Source organism: Pezoporus wallicus, unplaced genomic scaffold (genome assembly GCF_028554395.1).
Source record: "Pezoporus wallicus isolate ANWC-B61680 ecotype Strahan unplaced genomic scaffold, APGP_CSIRO_Pwel_v1 contig_1876, whole genome shotgun sequence".
In the NCBI taxonomy this organism is placed as follows: Eukaryota; Metazoa; Chordata; class Aves; order Psittaciformes; family Psittacidae; genus Pezoporus; species Pezoporus wallicus.
Genome location: NW_026638337.1, coordinates 706,653 through 712,652, shown reverse-complemented (window position 1 = coordinate 712,652; position 6,000 = coordinate 706,653). Strand labels below are relative to the sequence as shown.

General features: G+C 48.5%; 1 protein-coding gene across 5 annotated transcripts in view; it reads left to right on the top strand.

Moving 5' to 3' along the window:
* The first annotated feature begins 482 nt into the window (after window positions 1–482).
* The window catches only part of SLC7A1 (solute carrier family 7 member 1), a 57,179-nt gene continuing 51,661 nt past the window's right edge, over window positions 483–6,000 (top strand). For all 5 annotated transcript variants that reach the window (XR_008972284.1, XM_057410389.1, XM_057410388.1 and 2 more), the window contains exon 1: window positions 483–596. The gene's annotated coding sequence lies outside the window, so the exon portion shown is untranslated. The remainder of the gene's footprint in view (window positions 597–6,000) is intronic.

Sequence of the window (6,000 nt, the reverse complement as noted above, 5' to 3'; positions counted from 1 at the left end):
ACACCAGTTGGGTGGGAATGTTGATCTGCTGGAGGGTGGGAAGGCTCTGCAAAGGGATCCGGGCAGGCTGGATGGATGGGCAGCGGCCAATGGTATGATGTTCAACGAGGCAAAGTGCTGGGGCCTGCACTGACTGGAAATCCGCTTGGTGGAAAAAGAGCTGGGGTGCTGATTGACAGCTGCTGAACATGAGCCAGCTTGTGCCCAGAAAGCCAAGAAAGGCAATGACATCCTAGCCTGTATCATCAATAGCCTGGCCAGTAGGCCCAGGGAAACTATCGTCCCCTTGTACTGGGCACTGGTGAGGTGACACCTCAAATCCTGTGTTCAGCTCTGGGCCCCTCAGTGCAAGATAGACCCTGAGGTGCTGGAGCGGGTTCAAGAAAAGGGAAACAAAGGTGGTGAGGGGTCTAGAGAATGAGCCTTAGGAGGAACACAGAGGAGGGTGGGCAGTGCCCTCTTCCCCCTCAGCGTGGTGGAGGGCGGAGCGGGCGTTGCGCGCCTGAGATGTAAAAGCGCTGCGCGGCGCTGCTTTGCCCGCGGCGCGCCTTCGCCTGCCCCTGAGCCCGCGGGCGCCGGGCTCTCCCGTCGGCGCGGTGAGTGAGGGGCGCGGCGCGGCTGCTCGGCGGCGGGCGGAGCGGGCCGGTGGTGGCCGGGCGGGTGGTGGCCGCAGCGGCCCCGTGCGGGGCGTCCATTTTGTGATGGATCCGGGCGGGCGCGGAGGGCTCTCGGGGCCCGGCTGTCTTCTCTCCCGCCACAGCAGCCATCACTCCATTTTATCTCCTTGGTGGCACGCTTGCTTGCGGCCGCGCTCCGCGGCGGGTCTGTCCCCGAGCGCTGCTGGAGCCATCCCTCGTCCCCCGCCTTTCCACATCCCGCGCCGGCGGGGGGACTGTTCCAGCTCCTCTGCTGAGGGTGCGATCCCTCAGGATGCTGGGGCTGCCCTGCCGGCGGGAAGGGCCTTAGCCTGGTGCGGGGATGGGACCTGCTGCCTTTGGCGCCTCAGCGTTGCCTAGCACGTCCCTTGTGGTAAGCATTGCGGCCTCCAGCCACGCTTTCCCTCTTCCAGAGCAAGCAGTAAGTGAGGGCAGGGTTGGGAGGCGCCTATGCGTGCACGTTGCTCAGCTAACCCGCTTTCTTGCTTATCTTTGCTTTGCAACGTGCGCAGTGCCGCGGAGGTGAAGGCCCAGGTGTCAAGGAGAAACCCTGGGCTGCTTCCCTGGCCGTCTTTCCATGTCCCGGATATCTCCTGGGTGGCTGCTGCGCCGTGCTGTGCGTTGCTTTCCCTTAAAGAATGCAACGGTGGTTGAGAATTTACCAAAAATGCAGGTATTGTTTGTAGCGTGGGAGTCAGCCCCACACCCTGCAAGGTGCTGTGCTCTGCTGTTCCTGAACCTGCTCTGTGATGAGGACTGGGGCTTGTTTCCATGTTGTTTGTCAGCATTTTGCAGGCAGCTGGCCTGACTAACGGATGGATTCTTCTTTTTTGCATATGTACGTGTGAATGAGGCAGACAGGGTGGGGAGCCCACTAAAAAAACAAGTGGTATTTTACATGTAGCTAAGGCTGGACAGAAGGATTGGAACTACATACAGGCTATAAACATAGCAGTTGCAGCTCTAAAAAGTTCATAGGCTGCATATGGGGCAGGAAGGCTGAGGTGATCATGGTGCTGCAGCTGTATGAGTTAACTGTCTCTTGGCTGAGTCTGTTTGCTACCTGTGTGTGGCTCCTGTGGTCATTCACAACTGTTAATGTTCATGCTTGAGCAACAGCCTCATGGTGATGCCCAGCGTCAGGTGAACCGGTGAACACTGCCTGATCTATGGGCCCTGCTAAGCCTTGGGGGCAAGTGGGGAAGATGCGGTCACACACATAGGTGTACAGGAACCTCTGCGGTGGAACAGCTCTGCCTCTTGAAGCTGTTCAACAGCGTGGCTTGGCTGTCTGCTGTCTCCAAGTCAGAGGGAAATAAAAGGAACACTTGGAGAGAACAGGTAGGAACTTATTGGTCAGATACTCTGTGCGCTTCTGTTGCCATCAGTGCTCAACTGAAATGCCTTTTAGACAGGATTTCCATATAATACAAAAGAGGACTGCACAGGCTGCATAGCTGCAAGTGCTGACCCTGACACAAAAGAGGAGCAAGCTTGTTGATTGCCACAGCTCTCAGAATTTATTTTGCTGTCAAGTATTTTAAGTATTGCGCATTTTGAGTGATCTGAAGGGGACAGGCCTTGACTGTGCTCTACCGCATGCGTGCTTTAAGTAGTCAAATTAGCTTTGAAGTAAACCCATTTCCTGAGCAGAACTATGTTTTATGCTGGTTTGCTGGGATGCGTAAAGTTTGAATCTTGCTGCTTGTAGGCTTGTGCTTATCACGGAGGGGTTGTGTTCAGAAGGCACTCCTCATTTCAGGTGGGCTGTAATGGAATCCTGAGGCTTCTCATTCAGGCAGTGAGACCTTTGCTCTGTCAAGTTCCTCAACAGGTTGATGAGACTTCAGTGGCCTTTTAGAAATGTCATTTCCAGTTACGCTGCAGCTTCCGGAGAGTAGAAAACAAAGTGGTAACTTTAGTTCTCTTTGCTCTTATCTGTGATGCTGTAAACATCAGTGTGGAGTGGGGCAGGAAGAAAAGAGGGTGACTTTGTCTGCAGATGTGCCCAGTGGATGCTGGCTTAATCCTGGTGAGGTTTATTAGCTGGGCCACTGTGGTGCTGAAGGGGAAAGAGGGATGTTGCAGAGCCCCTTAGCCTCTAGTGAAGGATGAGCTAAGAAGTCCTGCTGGCTTAACTGAGCATGTGGAGAAGCTAGTGGCACTGGCCAGCAGAACTGGGAGGCTGGGTGGCATGCAGAGCTAGTTCAGTGGTTCTGGGTAGAGCTGGTTGGTGTCCAGTCAATACTGACTCGGAGTTAGTAACCCAGGGTGGATCATTTCTGCTATGTACGTTGGTGTGTTTGGCGGTATCCTAGGATTTTTTTTTCCATTACCTGTTACATCCTCATCCTAGGATATATCCTAGGGCCAAAGTCTTTGCAAATTTCTCATTTACTGGATGGTGGTGATTCATCTCGCCAAATGCAGTCATATCCAAGGTAGCCAGCCCCTGCTCCTGTTAAGGTCAATCAGGGGAGGAGTGGAGTTCCTGGAGTGTGATTCATCTCAGCCTTCCACTGACTATAAAAGGAGGATTAGCCTGGATGTCTAAGTCTGCGCTATAAATGTTGTCAGTGTCTCAATGGACCTGTGAGCTTCTCTGATTCCCCAGTGACTTTGGGAAGTGTGGCTGTCGACAGTATTGTGGGGGTTTGTTCTGGTTTGAGCACTCCCTCCTTAGTGCTGTCATTGCAGTGTCCCTGGCTACTTAAACCCACTTGAAAAAAAAAAAGAAGTGGGAGAGAAAAAGGTACAACTGAATCTGTTGGTCAGACAAAACATGGGGGCTATCACCTGCCCTATGACAGGATTCCTGACAACTGCCTGTGGCTCCTGGGCAGTTTGGGGGTGTCAGGGATCAGGAGCTGGGGCTCCCACTCTTCTGCTGCAGTTTGTAGAAACCAAGGCACTCCATTCGCTCTGGCAGCACTGCCTGGAGCTGCCTTCCTTCTGTGGGTCAGCAGCTGCTGTGCTTGCCAGGGTCCCTGACTGTGCTGGAGACCACCAAGGTGGTGGCTCATAAATCCTGTGAATGGTACCTCCAACAGAAGTGCCTTATTTCAGAGTTTACAAAATAAAGTACTTTTAAGAGATGCAGTTTTGAGTTTCTGGTATTCTTTTACTGTAGTGAAAAACAGTTCAGAAAACTGTATTTCACAGAGGTGCAGGTTTTGTGTGTTCAAGAGTTGCAGTAACTGCTGTAGAAAAAAATGTGCTACTAGCTTCTGTGCCAAGCAAGATCCCTTGTGAAATTTTCCTGTTCATCTTACCTGTTCCTCAGTGCCTCCCCTATCGTGTTCTGTCCCCTTTTATGAGAAATACATGACTGCTATATTTACTAAACTACTAAATTTATTACTGTCTACATAATATTTTGCTTAATATTTTCTTACACCTCTTCCTCCTGCCTTTTTCTGAGGTAAGGAATAACTCTTAGGTTCCCTTTTACCAGCTGTCTTTCCCGAGCTGTACAGATTTCACAGTTCACTCTTGCCTCATGTTTGTTGTTTGTGTCTTTCCTTGTAGATCTCATTGACCCATCTATATTTCAAACCACAAGGATGAGGATTTTAGTTAGTATCCTGTTTCTGAGGACTTGCAATTAATAACTGTTAGGATTTACTGAGTGAATATATGCTTGAAATTTAGTGGCTGTTTGACCACTATATTGAGCCATGTCTGAAAATTTACTATAAGCCACTCTGGAGTTAAAAAAAAAACAAAACAACCCAAAAGAAATTAAACAATGAGCTTTTTATTTTAGTGGGTTTGTCCCTGGTACTGATTCAGGCAGACAGTTAAAATCCTCTGTACCATATCATTTATTTATTCCTGGAGCCTATTCTGTCAAATGAGAAGGTGTTCTCAAAATCAACATCCATGTGTGCTGTGACCCGTATTGTTATTCCTGGCTGTGCGTAAACCTAACTGTCTTATTTTGCCAGGTCTAACCTGAGTTAGCAGCTAGGTTGCCTTTGAAGTTTCAGCTGGCAAAGTAAAATAGTATGGTGTGTCTAGAAAATACTTGCTAATGAGTTAGCAGTGTTTGAGTGAGGTCATCTGAATGCTGCACAGACAGCTTAGTGCTCTGTGCAGAGGTGATGATGCCTGGGAGGTAGAAGGTAGTCCCAAGCATTTGGGGACACTCACCTCTGCAGCCAGTGCACTTGAAACAGTCAGAAGAACAGTGTCTACACTGGTGCTGCTCTATGTGTTTAGAGTGGACCACTTCAGTTCAGTGGTTTGATTAAACCAAAGGTGAATTTGCCTTCGCTGTGGGGTATTTGTGGGATGTAGTTTAGTGCCACGTTCCATCGCAATAAAAGAAGTACCATGCAAAATCACCTTTTAATTTTATGGGTGAAGCATACTGAGATCAGGGCTTTGGAGAACTTGCATACAAGGGATCTGCTTCCCCAAACTGCTTCTGCAGTGGGGTCGGGAGGTAGTAACTCTGTGGATGGTGGATGAATAGAAGGCTCTGCTGTGAAATCTGGAGTCAGTAAACAAAACCCATTCTGCAAAATAGGAGGGAAAAAAAAGTACAAGCTGTAAACAATAAAAAATCAGACTACCGGTAATGCTAGTAGTAGTTTATTTGGGAATGCCGATGTGGGAGATTTATTTGGACATGTATGTGGCAGGAGTAAACTTACTGTACAAAAGATTACTGTGATTTAATTAGTGAACTGTTTCCTTAAGCTGAGGAAAAGCTTTACTTCATCAGGTGAGTTATTGTTAAACTAATTGGAAAAACTGTGCTGCTGAGGTTGGAGAACTAGGTTATTTTGCTGAAGTGACTCTCATAAAGCAAAGTAGATGTGATGTATCTTTAGAAGATATTCCAGAGGGGATTAGTTGGCTTGGGTAACCAGAATAGTCTTTCAGCCTTAGGTTGCTGATTAAACTTCACTCAGAGTTGCATACTGCCTGCCAGCTGTTTGATGACCCATATGAGATAATCCCAAGCAAAGGATGCTGCTGCATGCTGTGCTGCTTGTTTTTATCCTTACAAAAAGATTCACAAAACAGAGTGACCTGTAGCATATGTGTTGTGAAGATACTCATTCTTTGTTTTACTTTGCTGTGGCAGTCTGTGCATCAGACTGGTTTGTGTGCTTGGAGCTTCCGAAAGCTGAGAGCACATTGTAAAGAAAATCAAAACCAAAATCAACCCCTTCTCTTTCTTATTTCACCTACAGCAGCAACAGTGACTTCTTTGCAGGCTATTTTCAAGAAGAACCATGTAGCTGTTAAGAGATACAGACAATGAATGTATAGTGGTCACTGTGGAAAAAAAAGACATGTAAGCAGTGTATTGAATAAAGGCATGTGGATGCTG